Raw genomic sequence first — 18,180 nt, forward strand, 5'->3', positions numbered from 1 at the left:
TTTCCAAATTTGTTATAAACTTAAAATAATAAAATTGTATACTTTTCTCTTATACATGTGTGTGATAAAAAAGATGCATCCATGTGCTCATGCTGGGAACCACGCGCACATGAACATGCGTGCGCGGGTCTTAAAACCGACCCCTAAGTGTGCACAAGATTGAAAACAGTGCATACAGGTGGATTTAGTGAACACTTTTTTTTAAATCTATGTGCACTAATTAGTTATAAAAATAAAATTAAAATTAAAAAATTAAATACATTATTGAATGAAAAAACCTATAAAATGAACCAAAAAAATAAAACCATGAACATTTTCAGGCTACATACCTCTACCCAGAATTTTCTTGCAGATCAGCTAGAATCATACGACTGCTGTTTAGGTTACCCCATGCAACAGAGTGCAGTCATAACCCAGAAATTTGGCTGCAATTGCTGTTTCATAAAGCTTATATAGGTTGAGACAACAACATGTGTTGCTTTGTCCAGAAAAAGTATCCACTGAGAAAGCAGGAACAGGGGCTCACATAATGCATCAGTAGCAGGAGGATGCATGTTTGAGGAACCATCTGTCCCAGATAAAATTGCTTATTTCTCAAAGTTTACACATTATTTTATGAAAGAAAATGGCAATCAAAGTTGCTAAGAAATCCCTACCAATGTTATGGGGGAAATCATGCTGTCCGACCAAAAAGATCTACATGGAAAGTAGCCATGGAGAAAAACGCAGGCTTCTGAAGATATGGCATCATAGGATGAGGCCCTCGCTGATGTCGCATTTCCGAATGAAATGATGGATGCAGTGCATATGGTAATGCAGCACTTGGGGGAAAAATTCCATTCCAATCTTGACACCGAATTAGAAATGTTAGTGGCTAGAGTGGTGCAACTTGTTTCCTCTGTGTGAGAAACTAATGTGAAATTAGATAGCGTGTCAGAACACATGAAGAAACCTGAAATGTCCCTAATGGCAGCATGGCAAAAAAAATAGGTGTTCTGAAGTGGGAACAAAAGAAAATCTTAGAAAAGCAGGATGACTTTGAAAACAGAATCCAAAGGAACAATTTAAGGATTGTTGGTTTGCAGAAAAGGTGGAGAGCTGAGTCAAATTAGTATTTCTTGCTAAGTAGATATCAGAGGTGCTGCAGATTGAGTGGAAGAGAGGCCTGATAAAAATCAACAGGGCCCACCGAGTGAGCGCTGGCTTCAATGACCTAAGGCGATAGCAGACCTCGGGTAATTATTGTCAAACTCCACCATTTTGCTGATAAAAATAAAATGCTGGAGGCAAGTAGGATGCTTAAGGAAATAATATACCAGGATCTACAGATATACTTTTTTCAAGACTTTTCTGTTGAGCTACATAAAAAAAACGGCAGGGTTTCACAGAGATCAAAAGAGCTTTGCGGCAGAGAGACATCTCTTATTTTTTATTATATGCTGCCAGACTATGCTTAGAGCATGAGGGGAAGACTTGCATTTTTTAAGGTGTGAAAGAGGTCAGTTTATTTCTACAGTATCTGCAGTCATCAAAAGGAGAGGGAGATTGACATAGCCTCATATTTCCTTTTTATTCAGTGATACTGTAAATAGATGTCTGATTGTGACTATGTGATTGTTGAACTGTGAGACTGTGTGTGTGTGCTATTCATTTGGCAGGATAGAAGGGCTTTGAAAGGAAGGGCAGGTTCTGCATTTACTAGTTGAAGCTTTATGGGGTTCCAAAGGTGGGGGTAGAGGGAGGGGAGGGGTTTCTCACATGAGGTTTGTTTGGGGAACACGTTTTTACTGGTTAACTATTGCAACATTCTTCTTTGTCCTCTATAACACCAGTCTCTGGTGACTGCCTTTGGGAGCTCGGGATGAATCGCTAGAAGGTACTTCATTGAGTAACATGCATGGGCAGGGCATGCTGGAGGCTCAACATGAAAGTCGTGAGCATGGGGGAGAAAGCAGAGCATCATGTCTGGCACTCAATGGGCAGGCAAAGAATGGCATAGCACTGTGAAACTTTTTTTTATTACACAAGGACTTTGCTTGCAAGGGGACAATGCATGTGTTTGGGTATTTGTTGAATTCTTGGGGGAAGGCCATAGCAAATTTTACACTCTTATTGTCTATGTTGCAATTTGGTGTCTGCTATTTTTGCAGGGTACTTTCCAGGGCAAGAGCAGAAGTTGTTTTCAGGGTACAGGGATGGGTGTTGAGAGACACCTTTGTGACTCAGAAAACTGTTTACTTATTTATATACCAACATTCGAGCTGAGATATTACATCAGTTTACATTCAGGTACTGTAGGTAGTTCTCTATCCCCAGAGGGCTTACAATCTAAGTTTTGTACTTGAGGCAATGGAGGGTAAAGTGACTTGCCCAAGGAGTGAGAGCAGGACTCAAACCCTGGGCTCCTGTTTCATAGCCCATTGCTCTAACCACTAGACGACTATTCCTCCTTCCTAATACTTAGGTTTTTCCCTATGATCTTTGTAATGGGTGTGAAGCTTTGTTTAGGGGAAAGTGGGATTAAGCAGCATCGAGGGTGGGGGAGTAAGGACGTGATGTCAGTTCAATGGGTGGGATGTTGGCACTAAAGGTGCTTTCCTGCAAAGTGATGATGGGATTCAAGAATGAGGGGACCCACTATGTCATCTCATTGTATTCTGCTGATGTGCTCTTGTTCTTGTCTGAACCTTAAGTCTCTGGTCTTGCTGTCTGATTATGGAAAGTTTTCAGGTTATAAAGTTAACATTACTAAGTCTGAAGTATTCTCCATTGGTATTGCTAGGATATGAGACATCTCGTACTGTTTTTCCTGTTTTAAAAAAACCTAGTGAGGGCATTACTTATCTGGGCATAGAAGTTCCCAGGGATATTGGGGAACTATACTGGTTAAATTGTGCACCAGTGGCTGGTAAGATCCAAAAAGATATCAGGGAATGGGATGATTCCTTTCTATCTAGGTTCAGTAGGATTGGGGTACTTAAGATGAATGTGCTCCTATGCCAAATGTATTTATTTCAGCATCTGTCCTGTTTCCAGCCAGATAGCTTTCTTACCAATCTAAATAGGATGATATCTAAGTTTATATGGCATGATAAGCCCCCCCAAATTAATCTTTGAACACTGTGGAAAATAAAGGAAAGTGGGGAAATGTATTTACCCAACTTGGAAATCTATTATTGGGCCACTAGGCTTCAAGGTGCATTGATCTGGTTTCTTAGAGATCAGTCAATGCCTTGGTATTCTGTGGAAGCTAAACTAGCTGAAGATCCTGACCTTTCCATGCTTATTTCAGGACAGCTACTCAGTCCCAGGTTCGATCTGTTAGACTTAAGAGCCTTCTCACAAGACATACTTTGAAGATCTAGAAATCTGTATATAAATGTTTGAGTATCCCTATAATGAAGATACCCTTGTTCTCTCCCCTTTGGAGAAACTCATACATTTTCATGTGCACCTGTTATAAAGAAGCTGCTGACTGGTGAGAGTTGAGGCTACAATTTGTGGGACAATTGTGGATGGATAACAGTATTCATTTTAAAACATTCCAAGATCTTCGGTCAGAATTTGAGATTTAATGTGATTCCAAGCAGTTTTACTTAGTTATATGTGAGATATTGGAGGGTCAAAGGTGGAGAAAATGGGAACGCTGGATTCTATCCTTGGTAGAGAAGGTGATTCTGCATGAATCTGTTCTGAGAAAGAGTATCTCATTGTTTTATAAAATTATTATAGGCATCAGATGGAAACAGACCCTCTGTTATCTGTCATGTAGCACTAGAATCAAAATCTTCAATTGCACCTGGGTGACAGAAAATGGAAGGGTATTTGGAAAATGGCTCATAAACTATCATTGTGCAGTAGACAAGTGCAATTGATGGTGAAGCTCCTACATCACGCTTCTGCTGTTTTATAATAAATCTGCTGTTTTATAATAAATTTTGCGCAGGTGGTTCCAGGCTGTCTTACAGAGGACGTGGCCAAGAGGGCACATTTTTTGCACATGTTGGTGGTACTGACCTGAGATAATCCAGTTTGGAAAAAATAAACATAGAGATGCAACTTATTTTGGAGCAAAGATAGATATCACTCCACATCTCTATCTTTTTGGCTACTGAGGACCTTCCAGGCTGGCCATTTCAAAGCGGATAATTGCAGATTACTTAATACAAGTGGATTGGCTTATTATTGCTATGTTTGGACGTCTTCACCATCAATTGTTCTCTGGTATCAATTTGTGCTAAATAATATGGCTTTGGTGGAAAAGTTGACTTATATGATTAAACATAATCTGTCTGATTACTACCAGCTATAGGGTAGGTGGTTCTGGAGATACAGAAATGATAGAGATCGTACCGTACAAACATAGGTTTTTTCACAATTGAAGTATATTTTGTCTCAAATTTGGCTATGTGATCAGTGGGTTGATTTGTCTCCGTGGTCAAATTGATGTGATTTTGATACTGTCTGAAACTTGTAGAGAGAAGTTGTAAAATTGTTTTTTAAGTAAGAGATTCTTGAATCCTGTCTGTTTGATGTATTCTCCTACAAATGTTCTGTGATCGTTGTGCACTATTGCTTTGCAATATAAATAAAAAGTTAAAAAAAGCAGGTACAAATCTCCGAAGGTACTTTATCCTGAGGCAATTTTCAAAGGGAAAATATGCTAATACGTTCTTTTGAAAACTGGTACAAAGTCCATGGGGTAAAAATATCCATGAATTTCACACCAATACAAGTAGTTTTGAAATCTTCTCCTTTACTGCATGTGCTTTATGCTAATTAAAAAAAAAGAAACATGAATTCTTTCTCCTTAAAAATCAGCTGAAAGCATATGTACTAAAAGCGGCTATGGATTTTTCACCTGCTCTTTTGTATGGGCTACTGAGGAGGGGTGAAATGGACATATATTTGTGAAAAAGTCAGGTACGTGCCTTAATTTCCTCCCCTGACCTAAACATGCCTTTGGGACTGCCTTCTCACTTTACAGTTCAAAACATTTACACTATGTGCACTATGTGCACACTTCAGTGTTTTCTAACTTTCTCCTGGAGACACACCTAACCATTTGGATTTTCAGGAGATCCATAATGAAAATGCATGAGGTAGATTTGCATACTTTGGAGACTCAGGATATTCAAATCTATCTCATGCCTTTTCACTGTTGAAATCCTGAAAATCTGACTGGCTAGGTGTGCCTGCAGAAGATGGTGGGGAAACATTACTTTACACTGACTAGAGAAGAGTCATTTTTATATAAACCATTTTATTAGAGGTAACAATTTTTGAAAATTGTCCTTCCCATGTCTGGGAGTACCCCCAGGCTTTTGTAGAGCAAGATGACTTCACAAAACTGACCTAGATCAGAACATATTTAAATTTTCTCTACTCCTCTCTTCCTGAAATTACAGATTTCAACCAAGTTATTAAATGCACTTTTAGACTAGCAAATTCATCTTTAGATTGGATATGCATGGAAAAACTGGTTCAGGCAACACCATATGCTACGGAACTCCCTCGTTGGTTCAAAGTTAATCATATCAGTCAGGTATAAGAGCTCTTGTTTTAAAGAGAGGACCTGATACTAAAACCTGAGATCACTTTTACTTTCTTTGCAGCACTTCAGGCAGCAGATTATGACCTTGTTGGGGAAGAATTTAAACGTGTGCTGCTAAGCAGAGCAAATGCTGATTCTGACTGTCAGTGTTATAGAAGACAATTTCCAAAACCATTTACCCAGAGAATCTCAAGACTGCCTTCACGCAGTCTGGCTAAAATTACACTCAGGGTGCCACAGTACACTCTTAAGTAGATTGAGGGAAGGAATTCCTGGGTAGCTTGTTGTGGGTAAGGCTGGAAAACAACATGCATGGATTGAATTAGGTAGTTAGAGAAGGTCCATGATCCTTTGAACCAGTGGGAAATTTTCAAAAGGAAAGCTTTTCCCTTTTGAAAATTAGGTAGAGGTCTGTAGGCATTTGACTTTGCATCTTTGTTTGCAAATTGCCTCCATAGTGACTATTGTTTATTATAAACTAAATGTTTCACTAATAGTTTATTTCTTAATGAATGAAGAAAACAAACACTGCTATTTAGCAAAACTATAGCTTCACCATAAATTAATAATAATTAACAATAATAAGAAATATTTCAATTTATAACTCACATTTTCATGCATGTGCAAGATATGACATGGTTGCCATGGTTCTTGAGCCTTGTTAAATTTCAATAATTATGCAATATATTTTATACAGGAAAATGTGCCCTTAGTTAAAGTTTATACTTGACATTTGAGACAAATTAATTATGGTATTAGAATCAGTGTTACTTATTTTAAGAAATATTGTCTTTTTATTTGTCTAGAACTGAATGTAACTGTTATATATTTTTTGTAATATCACATGCAGATTTACTTTTATTCTTTTAAATGTTTGTTTAATATTATAATTTCAGTCACTGGCTTGATATATTTTCATCAAAGTCCAGAATACATAGAGTCTGTGTTGCGCTGCGGATGGAAGGGAGTGCTAGGGAGTGCTCCCCCAGTGCAGGACAAGGAATGTGCGCTAGGGATGTGCAACAGGGATGGATTCGTCCCATTCGGTATTTGTATTCGTCAGGACCCAAATCCTTTGCATCCATTCTCAGGGGACCCCGATCCATTCATTAGTTACATATGTATTTGTTTCCCCCAAAAAAAACCATCCCAACCCTTCAAATTTAATTAACTACAACCCCCTACCCTCTTGACCACACCAAGACTTGCCAAAAGTTCCTGGTGGTCCAGCAGGGGTCCTGGAGAGATCTCCTGCACTCAGACTGTCGGCTGCCGGTATTCAAAATGGCACCGATAGCCTTTGCCCTTAATATGTCACAGGGGCTCCTGTGACATATTAAGGGCAAAGGCTTTGGTCGGCCATTGGTCGGCCCCTGCCACATGGTAGGAGCAGTGGATGGCCGGTGCCATTGGTCGGCCCCTGTCACATGGTAGGAGCACAAGATGTTGCCGGCCGTTCACTGCTCCTACCATGTGACAGGGGCCAACCAATGGCACCGGTAGCCCCTGTGACATATTAAGGGCAAAGGCTATCGGCACCATTTTGAATACCAGCAGCCGACAGCCCGAATGCAGGAGATCACTCCAGGACCCCCACTGGACCACCAGGGACTTTTGGCAAGTCTTGGGGGGGGGGTCAGGAGAGTGGGAGTTTATTAGTTAGTGATACGTTATATCCGTGGGGGTTCACCATACGTTTTGTGACCCCCACGATTACAACAAATATGGCATATACTTTGCGGATTGCCAATAAGTTGAAAACGAATGCACACCCCTAATGTGTGTTCTAGCGGTGAGACATCCCCGTTGGCAAGACTGGAGATCCTGACCCTCTCTACCGAACCTGTACACTTCTGTGAGGCCACCAACACAGTGGTAGTCTCTGAATGGTCCTCCGATCGTTCCAAGCCCTTTCGGACTAGCCACTGGGTAGCGGCTTGAAGTGCCAGGCTGGACAGAGGTCATGGCCGGACGGAGATATGGAACAAGATGTGAAAGACAGCAAAGACATCAGGTGTGGCAAGGCAGATGAAGACATCAGGCGTGGCGGGACAGACGAAGACTCAGGCTTTGAGGAAAATAAAGACTTGGGCATCGAAGTAGACAAAGACTTGGGTTTTGAAGTAGATGAAGACTCAGTCATTGAAATAGATGAAGACTCAGTCATTGAAGTAGACGAAGACTTGGACACTGAAGTAGATGAAGATTCAGTCATTGAAGTAGATGAAGACTTGGCTGCTGAAGTAGACGAGGACTCAGTCATTGAAGTAGACAAAGACTTAGTTATTGAAGTAGTGTAACTTATCCCTAACTTATCCCTATCAATTAAAAAGCAGAATGAAAATACAAACAAAAAACAAACTTTGAAATGTATGTATGCTAATGCCAGAAGTCTAAGAAGTAAGATGGGAGAATTAGAATGTATAGCAGTTAATGATGACATAGACTTAATTGGCATCTCAGAGACATGGTGGAAAGAGGATAACCAATGGGACAGTGCTATACCAGGGTACAAATTATATCGCAATGACAGAGAGGAGCACCCGGGAGGAGGTGTGGCGCTTTATGTCCGGGATGGCATAGAGACCGGCATAGAGACTGGCATAGAGACTGGAAAATTGGGCATCCAAATGGCAGATGAAATTTAATGTGGATAAGTGCAAGGTGATGCATATAGGTAAAAATAACCCATGCTATAATTACACAATGTTGGGTTCCATTTTAGGTGCTACAACCCAAGAAAGAGATCTAGGCATCATAGTGGATAACACATTGAAATTGTCGGTTCAGTGTGCTGCGGCAGTCAAAAAAGCAAACAGAATGTTGGGAATTATTAGAAAGGGAATGGTAAATAAAACAGAAAATGTCATAATGCCTCTGTATTGCTCCATGGTGAGACCGCACCTTGAATACTGTGTACAATTCTGGTCGCCGCATCTCAAAAAAGATATAATTGCGATGGAGAAGGTACAGAGAAAGGCAACCAAAATAAGGGGAATGGAACAGCTCCCCTATGAGGAAAGACTAAAGAGGTAAGGACTTTTCAGCTTGGAGAAGAGACGGCTGAGGGGGGATATGATAGAGATGTTTAAAATTATGAGAGGTCTAGAACGGGTAGATGTGAATCGGTTATTTACTCTTTCTGGTAATAGAAAGACTAGGGGGCACTCCATGAAGTTAGCATGGGACACATTTAAAACTAATCGGAGAAAGTTCTTTTTTACTCAACGCTCAATTAAACTCTGGAATTTGTTGCCAGAGGATGTGGTTAGTAGGAATGTGAATCGTTTTAGGACGATTAAAATTATCGTCCGATAATTTTAATATCGTCTTAAACCGTTATGGAACACAATACAATAGAGATTCTAACGATTTATCGTTATAAATCGTTAGAATCGTGAGCCGGCACACTAAAACCCGCTAAAACCCACCCCTGATCCTTTAAATTAAATCCCCCACCCTCCCGAACCCCCCCCAAATAACTTAAACATTTCCTTGCCAAATCCTACCTCCTTCAATCCCCCACCCTCCAAATGACTTAAATTACCTGGGGGTCCAGAACGGCAGCGGTCCGGAACGGGCTTCTGCTACTGAATCTTGTTGTCTTCGGCTGGCGCCATTTTCCAAAATGGCGCCGAAAAATGGCGGCGGCCATAGACCAACAGGATTCCACGGCAGGAGGTCCTTCCGGACCCCCGCTGGACTTTTGGCAAGTCTTGTGGGGGTCAGGAGGCCCCCCCCAAGCTGGCCAAAAGTTCCTGGAGGTCCAGCGGGGGTCAGGGAGCGATTTCCCGCCGCGAATCGTTTTCCGTACGGAAAATGGCGCCGGCAGGAGATTGACTGCAGGAGGTCATTCAGCGAGGGTTCCGGCGCCTCGCTGAACGACCTCCTGCAGTCGATCTCCTGCCGGCGCCATTTTCCGTACGGAAAACGATTCGCGGCGGGAAATCGCTCCCTGACCCCCGCTGGACCTCCAGGAACTTTTGGCCAGCTTGGGGGGGGCCTCCTGACCCCCACAAGACTTGCCAAAAGTCCAGCGGGGGTCCGGAAGGACCTCCTGCCGTGGAATCCTGTTGGTCTATGGCCGCCGCCATTTTTCGGTGCCATTTTGGAAAATGGCGCCGGCCGAAGACAACAAGATTCAGTAGCAGGAGCCCGTTCCGGACCGCTGCCGTTCCGGACCGCCGCTGGACCACCAGGTAATTTAAGTCATTTGGGGGGGGGTTCGGGAGGGTGGGGGATTTAATTTAAAGGGTCGGGGGTGGGTTTTAGCGGGTTTTAATGATTTTAACGATATATCACGATATTTTACCCCCCCAAACGGCAACAATACGATTCCCTCCCCCTCCCAGCCGAAATCGATCGTTAAGACGATCGAGGACACGATTCACATCTCTAGTGGTTAGTGCAGTTAGTATAGCTGTGTTTAAAAAAGGATTGGATAAGTTCTTGGAGGAGAAGTCCATTACCTGCTATTAAGTTCACTTAGAGAATAGCCACTGCCATTTGCAATGGTAACATGGAATAGACTTAGTTTTTGGGTACTTGCCAGGTTCTTATGGCCTGGATTGGCCACTGTTGGAAACAGGATGCTGGGCTTGATGGACCCTTGGTCTGATCCAGTATGGCATTTTCTTATGTTCTTAGACGAAGACTTAGTCATTGAAATAGGATGCTGGAACAATAAGTATAACAAGACAGGGCAAGGTTAAGAAACCTATGGTTAAAAAGTCCAGAACCTCCAAGCGGGAAAGTCCCTCTAGCGCCATACTCTGCCCAACTGGGCTAGTCATGGACCATATGAGCAGGCATCAAGCTAGGACATCAATGCAAGGCAGATAAAGGACATCAAGAACAAGATAAATCAGACAAGGGAAGAGATGATTCCATAGCACCGTCTGAAGGAAGACCCATCAACGCCTCACACACCCTAGTGGGGGTGGTCAGGCCACGGGGGACAGGTCCGAACGTAGCTGAGGACATCTGGACAAGGAACTAGGAATGGACGAACATCAGGACATCAGGAACAGATGAATATCAAGACATCGAGAATGGATGGACATCAGGACATCAGAGATGGAAGGACGTCAGAACACCAGAAACAGATGGATGTCAGGACATCAGGAACAGATAGATGTCAGGACATCAGGAACAGATAGACATCAGGACTTCAGGACATCAGGACATCAGGAATGGATAGACGTCAGAACATCAGGAACAGATAGATGTCAGGACGTCAGGACATCAGGAACGGATAGATGTCAGAACCTCAGGAACAGATGGGCATCAGGCCATCAAGCCATCAAGAATGGATAGACGTCAGGACATCAAGAACAGATGGACGTCAGGCCGTCAAGACATCAGGAATGGAAGGATGTCAGGACATCAAGAACAGAGGGATGTCAGGCCATCAAGACATCAGGAGTGGAAGGACATCAGAACATCAGGAACAGATGGACGACAGGACATCAGAAACTGATGGACATCAGAATAAGAATAGAACCAATGGACATCAGGACGTCATGGACAGATGGGCAACTGAACATCAGTAACTGTTGTGTCCATCGGTCTTTGACGGCTTCGCCCCACCTAAACCTCTCTACTTGTGGCTCCTCCCACTCACCATGGACTGATGGCCGCCATGGCGTCTGCTTGTCGACCTCTCCGGTGTCCCTGGACCGGCTATGGTGCTGCCTCCCGCCATTTTCCTTCAAGGTACCTTTAGGGCATGCATGCACGCCGCCCTCATCTTTATTTCCATGTTGGGGTGAACCACAGGGGCGTCCCCCTGTTCTGACGTCATGACTCCAGGGTATATCTGCCTACTACATTTGCTAGCTTGTTGAGTTAGCAATGGAAATCATACGGATGGGATTCGTTCTCCGTTCCTAAGCTTCTCTGCCACTCCAGCTCTACTGGAACTCTTACTACCCTTTGGGGTCACTAATGGGGTACACCTGAAAGAAGCAAAGAGGTCCTTGGGGGCCTCTTTGCTTCTTTCAGGTGTTATCAGGAAACTGGTACTCGCTCCTCGAGGGCCCATGTTCCTGTGTCACTGCCTGCAACCTCTACCTTCTACTTGGAAGAACTAATTACAATCACCATCTGTGAGTACAGAAAACATCTCTCTCTACAGTACTGCTTCACCGGAACCAGGTATTCGCTCCTCGAGGGTCTGCCCTCTGCTCCAGTGCCAGATCTCTCATCTAGTGGAATCTCTGCTACTGCTAGTGAGTACAATGCTACTGAGTCTCTCTACACCAGGGGATCAGGTACTTGCTCCTCGAGGGCATGTTCTACCTGTATCGGAGCTCTCCTATTCTACTTGGGACTCTGAATGCTAATTCTACTGTGTGCTCATAACTTTCAGTTTCTGTTCCACTACAGCACTACCTACAGAGGATCTGCTGTTCTAGCGTCCTGTGAGAGATGTGCCCAGCCGGGCTCTACAACTACTACTCACTACTGCCACCTCTGTTGGTTCATATACTGTTTAATAAAAGATTCAATCTTTGTTTGTCTGTCCGGAGTTTAGCCTGACACTTTGGTCCCTCAAGGGACTGCCCCCCTTGGGCGTGGTCAGCTGCCACAGTGTCCAAGGATCTACCCAAACACCAATAACCATAAAAGATTGATAACTCCATGGATCTGGTTCAGCTCAACGCCTTGCAGGTCATTTCAGGCCTGGCCCAGCGCGTTGCTGAACAACAAGACACATTGGAGAAATTAACCACTGTGTTCCATCAGCTGCACGCACAGAAGAATCAAGGTTCTATATCCAGCAATGAGGGTCATTTACCTGAAATAACTATAAAGACTATCGTGCCTCTTGTTGCTCCAGTACGTTTTTCTGGAGAGATTCACAGAACAAGAGGCTTCTTAAACCAGTGTTGTATGCATTGTGCATTGCAACTTACTCACTTCCCCACAGCCTACGCCAAGACTACTTATATTCTATCCTACCTGGATGGAAGGGCTCTGACTTGGGCTTCCACGCTGTAGGAACGCAAAGACCCTATGCTTCAGGAAATTCACGGATTTATGTTTTGATGATACTGTTGCTGGTTCTACATTGGTGGATCTGAAGCAAGGCAACAGACCTCTGGCTGATTTTGCTATAGAGTTCAAGACTCTTGAGACTGAATTATATTGGAACCCTAGATGCCTGAAAACTCTCTTCTTCAAAGGTTTGGATTCCCGGTTGAAGGATGAGCTGACTGCTCATGAAACACCTGACTCGCTGGATGAGCTAGTGGCCTTGGCTACTAGAATTGATCATCAGCTTCGTGATAAGGTGCTGGAGCTCAAGCCTTGTAAAGGACCTGTTCAGAAGGAAGTTCATGCTAAGCCTGCCCTCAGGATGGTTCCATTGACTCCCGTTGCCAGTGAGGAAGAACCGATGCAACTTGGTCACTGTCACCTGATATCCAAATAGAGAAGGCTTTGGAAGAGGAATGGATTGTGCATGTACTGTGGAAAGCTGGTCATGCAGTCCAAACATTCCTGATATGTCCGGGAAATGAACGGGCCTAAGCTCTGTGGGAGGACTCTTCTTAGGCCTCTCTACGCCCTCTCCTCAACTCTCTCTCCCTGTCTCTCTGATCTGCGGACCATTGGAGTTTCAGACTCTTGCCCTGGTGGACTCAGGGGCAGGAGGTAATTTTATTCTTCAACATTTAGTGGAACACTTGAGGATTCCCCTCACCACTATGAAGACTCCACTACTCTTATCTTCTATACATGGGAAGCCTTTACCGGGTGCTGTTACCTGTTATACCGAACCGGTATCCCTCCGCACCGGCGCGCGCCATACCGAACTGATTTCCTTCTTTGTCTTAGAGAAGGTCATGCACCCTATCGTTCTGGGGTTACCCTGGTGCAGCTGCATATCCCGCAATCCAATTGGGCCACATTGGAACTCTCCCGTTGGGGCCCAGAATGCCATGGCAAATGTCTAAAGGAGGTTACTCCTATTCTCTATATGCCTACTACTCCAGTTATGCCAGGACTGCCACCTCAGTATGCATCATTTCATGATGTGTTCTCCAAAGTAGCTGCTGACATCCTTCTACCACATAGAACTTATGACTGTGCCATAAGACTGAAACCTAATGCTGAACCTCCTAAAGGACGTGTCTACCCCTAGTGGTGGAGAATAAAGCCATGTCAGAGTATATTGAGGCAAATTTGCAAAAGGGTTTCATTAGACCATCTAAGTCTCCTGTTGGCGCAAGCTTCTTCTTCGTGGTGAAGAAGTACGGTATACTGCATCCTTATATCAATTATTGAGGTCTGAATGAGATCACGATTAAAGACCGATACCCCTTACCTCTGATCTCAGAGTTGTATGATCGATTGCAAGGGGCCAAGATATTCTCAAAACTTGACCTGAAGGGAGCCTATATCTTGGTTCACATTTGCGAAGGCGTCGAATGGAAAACAGCTTTCAACACTCGAGATGGCCATTTCGAATATTTGGTGATGCCTTTTGGCCTGTGCAATGCCCCCGCCGTGTTTCAGAACATGATGAACGACATTCTGCGGGACCTTCTGTACAAATGTGTCATTATCTACCTAGATGACATCTTGATCTTTTCACAAGATATGCCTAGTCATCTAGCAAATGTCAAACAAGTATTACTGAGACTTCGAGAACACCGTCTCTACGCCAAATTGTCAAAATGTGAGTTTCACAAGGAATCTGTGCCTTTTCTTGACTACATCGTATCAAATCAAGGCTTCCAGATGGATCCCCAAAAATTAGACAGTATCATGATTTGGTCTCAACCTACCAGTCTGAAGGCCCTGAGATGATTTTTGGAGTTTACAAACTACTATAGAAGCTTTATAAAGAACTATTCTTCTTTAACAGTGCCCTTAACTGCGATGACACGGAAAGGGGCCAACGCTTCAAAGTATTCTGCAGAGGCCATTTCTATGTTCGAGAAATTAAAGACTGTCTTTTCCACCAAGCCATGTCTGCGTCACTCGGACCCCAACAGACCCTTCATCGTGGAGGTTGACACTTCAGATGTTGGAGTAGGGGCTGTGTTGAGCCAAACTGGAGATTCTAAAGCCTTACATCCCTGCTCCTTTTTCTTATGGCGCTTTTCTCCTGCAGAGAAGAACTATGGGATTGGAAATAAAGAGTTCCTGGCTATTAAGATGGCAATTGAGGAATGGTGGCCTTGGCTTGAAGGCGCACAACATCAAATTACCTTATTCTCGGACGATAAGAATCTAGAGTATCTCCGTCATGCGCAATGTCTTAGCCACAGACAAGCCAGATGGTCCTTGTTTTTTAATCTCTTTGACTTTGTGCTCAAATACCATCCCGGAGACAAGAATACCAGAGCAGATGCCCTGTCTTGCTCTTTCTTCTCTGAGGATGTTCCTGAAGAACCACAGCATATCATCGACCCGAAGAAAGTCATCTTGGCGGCTACCCATTCTGTGCCTGCCGGTAAAACGATTGTACCGAAGAATCTCAGAAGAAAACTATTACACTGGGCTCATGATTCCAAGCTGGCTGGCCATCCTGGTCAAAGCCGTACCCTGCTGAAATTACAGAAGTATTATTGGTGGCCTACTATCAAGGAAGACACGTACTCCTATGTAGCATCATGCTCCAACTGTGCCAAACATAAGCCTACTTATGCTCAGCCCTGGTGCTTGCTACAACCACTTCCAGTTCCGGAGGAGCCATGGACTCACATTGCTACAGACTTTGTAGTTGATCTGCCTCCTTCTGGAGGAATGAATACTATCTGGGTGACGGCTGACCGTTTCAGTAAGATGGTCCATTTCGTGGTGCTGCCTGGCTTACCCTCAGCCTTGGAGCTTGCTAAACTCTTCATAGTCCACATCTTTTGCCTACATGGCATACAGAAGCACATTGTCTCAGAAAGAGGATCGCAATTCACGGCACAATTCTGGAAGTATTTGTGCAAGTTATTTGACATCTCTCTGGATTAAACATCTGCCTATCTTCCCCAATCAAAAGGCCAAACTGAGAGGATGAATAGGACCCTAGAACAGTTCATTCATGTCTATGTGAGTTGCCATCAGAATAACTGGGCCGAACTGTTGCCATGGGCAGAATTCGCCATTACCACATCCAGCGTCATCCTCTGGATCAACACCATTCGAAGCGGTTTGTGGACGACTATCTTCACCACCACTTCCACTGACTCTCTCAGTGTTGTCCCCAGCAGCTAAATCCACTGCTGATGATATCCATCAATTATGGATTCAGACTAAAGACATGCTAACCAAAGCGGGTGAAGGAGCAAAGAAATCATACGACACTCATCATTCTAAAGCGCCTGTATTTCAACCTGGTGACAAAGTCTGGATGTCAATTAAGCACTTGAGACTAAAGTTACCTTCTACTCAATTTGCTCCATGCTACATTGGACCGTTTCCAATTCTCCAACATCTTGGCAACATATCATACAATCTGAAGCTACCGCCTGGATTGAAAATTCACAACGCATTCCACGTTTCACTTTTGAAACCTCTCATTCTCAGTAAGTTCTTACCCAAGTCTCCAGAACCAACTTCTATTACCACAGAAAAAGACCTTGAATATAAGGTTGAAGCTATTCTGGATATAAGAAGACGTGGCAAAACTTGGGAATACCTTCTATCTTGGGAAGGTTAAGGCCCCGAAGAAAATTCTTGGGAGCCGATGGCAAATATCCTGGACAAAGAGATGCTTATTCAATTTCATCAGATGCAACCTCACAAACCTAATCCTGGTAAAAGGGATGGAGACCGTCCTTTGAAGGGGGGTACTGTTGTGTCCGTCAGTATTTGATGGCTTCTCCCCACCTATACCTCTCTACTTGTGGCTCCTCCCGCTCACCATGGACTGATGGCCGCCACGGCGTCTGCTTGCCGACCTATCCGGTGTCTCCGGACCTCCCACCATTCTCCTTCAAGGTACCTTTAGGGCGTGTGCGTTTACACCGCCCTCATCTTTATTTCCACGTTGGTGGGAACCTCAGGGGTGTCCCCCTGTTCTGACATCATGACTCCAGGGTATATCTGCCTACTACATTTGCTAGCTTGTTGAGTTAGCAATGGGAATCATACGGATGGGATTTGCTCTCTATTCCTAAGCTACTCTTCCACTCCAGCTCTACTGGAACTCTTACTACCCTTTCGGGTCACTAACGGGGTACCCGCTCCTCAGGGGCCTCTCTGCTTCTTTCATGTGTTATCAGGAAACCGGTACTCATTCCTCGAGGGCCCATGTTCCTGTGTCGCTGCCTGCAACCTCTACCTTCTACTTGGAAGAACTAACTACAATCACCATCTGTGAGTTCAGAAATGATCTCTCTCTACAGTACTGCTTCGCCGGAACCAGGTACTCGCTCCTCGTGGGCCTGCCCTCTGCTCCAGTGCCAGACCTCTCGTCTAGTGGCATCTCTGTTACTGCTAGTGAGTACAATGCTACCGAATCTCTCTGCTCTAAGGGATCAGGTACTTGCTCCTCGAGGGCCTGCTCTCCCTGTCTCGGAGCTCTCCCATTCTACTTGGAATTCTATGCCAGCTAGCCTACACCTGGAACTCTGCCCAAAAAATTTGAGCAGAAATTAAAAACCTGGCTAACTAAACAGGCAGATACCTACACAGGCTTTTTCTTGTATGCTGCTCACCCCTTCCTTCTCCATCACATTCTTTCAATTAGCCCCCCCCCCCCCCCAGCCTTCTGTCTCTTCTACTCTTCTACCCTCTGCTACCAAATTTAATAGATAATCACTCTGTAACTTAATTTTCAGTTACTCAAATATCAATTAGCTGTATTTGAAACACATAATCTCTGTCATCCTTGCCCATAGTTACCTAACGTCCCTCCTCATAATGATCTGCACTTATAAAGAGCCCCTTGTATAGAGTCCTATGTAAAGAGCTTTAAGCTAAATCCAGAGTTCTATGTAAAGAGCTTTAAGTTGTCAAGCTCACGTTTCTTCGTATGTATAAATAGTTCATGTTACTCGCTTTAAGATAAGTTAATTTCATTTTTTGTCGCATTTATAAATAGCTCATATTACCTGCATATATCAAGAGTTCTCTGTAAAGCATTTATAAGCTACAGTCCATGTTTTAATGTAAACCGATGTGATACTCACAGTATATGTCGGTATAAAAAAAATAAATAAAATTAATAAATGACATCAGCAGGTGGAGCTAGGCGGGCCACTCCCTCCCTGGCCCTTGAAATCCAGGAAGAAGGCGTGGCCCCACACCTAAGGAGAGGAAGCAGGAGAGGTGCAGGACCCTGGACAGCGGCCTTGCTAAGGAAGGAGGAGCCAGAGCTGGACCGTGCAGGCCTCGACAATGGAGGCGGCGTCTTGCCGCCTCAGCAGGAAGTTACAAAAGTTAGACAGGGCCGCAGGCAGGCCTCAGCATGGGAGGTGGCTCCATGCCACGAAGAAGGAGCAGCGTCGTGGCTCCCTGCCGTGACAGAAGAAGACAGGCAGAGCCTCAGCCAGCCACAGGAGCAGTGAAGACGGCAGCCTGCAGGCCTCATGGAAAGGCCCCTGTGTGGTAGACTCTGGACCCAGCCACGGGAGAGCAGTGGTGGCTTCCGGCCGCTATATGAAAGCCCGGCATGGCTC

This window comes from Rhinatrema bivittatum, chromosome 2 (genome assembly GCF_901001135.1).
Source record: "Rhinatrema bivittatum chromosome 2, aRhiBiv1.1, whole genome shotgun sequence".
Lineage (NCBI taxonomy): Eukaryota > Metazoa > Chordata > Amphibia > Gymnophiona > Rhinatrematidae > Rhinatrema > Rhinatrema bivittatum.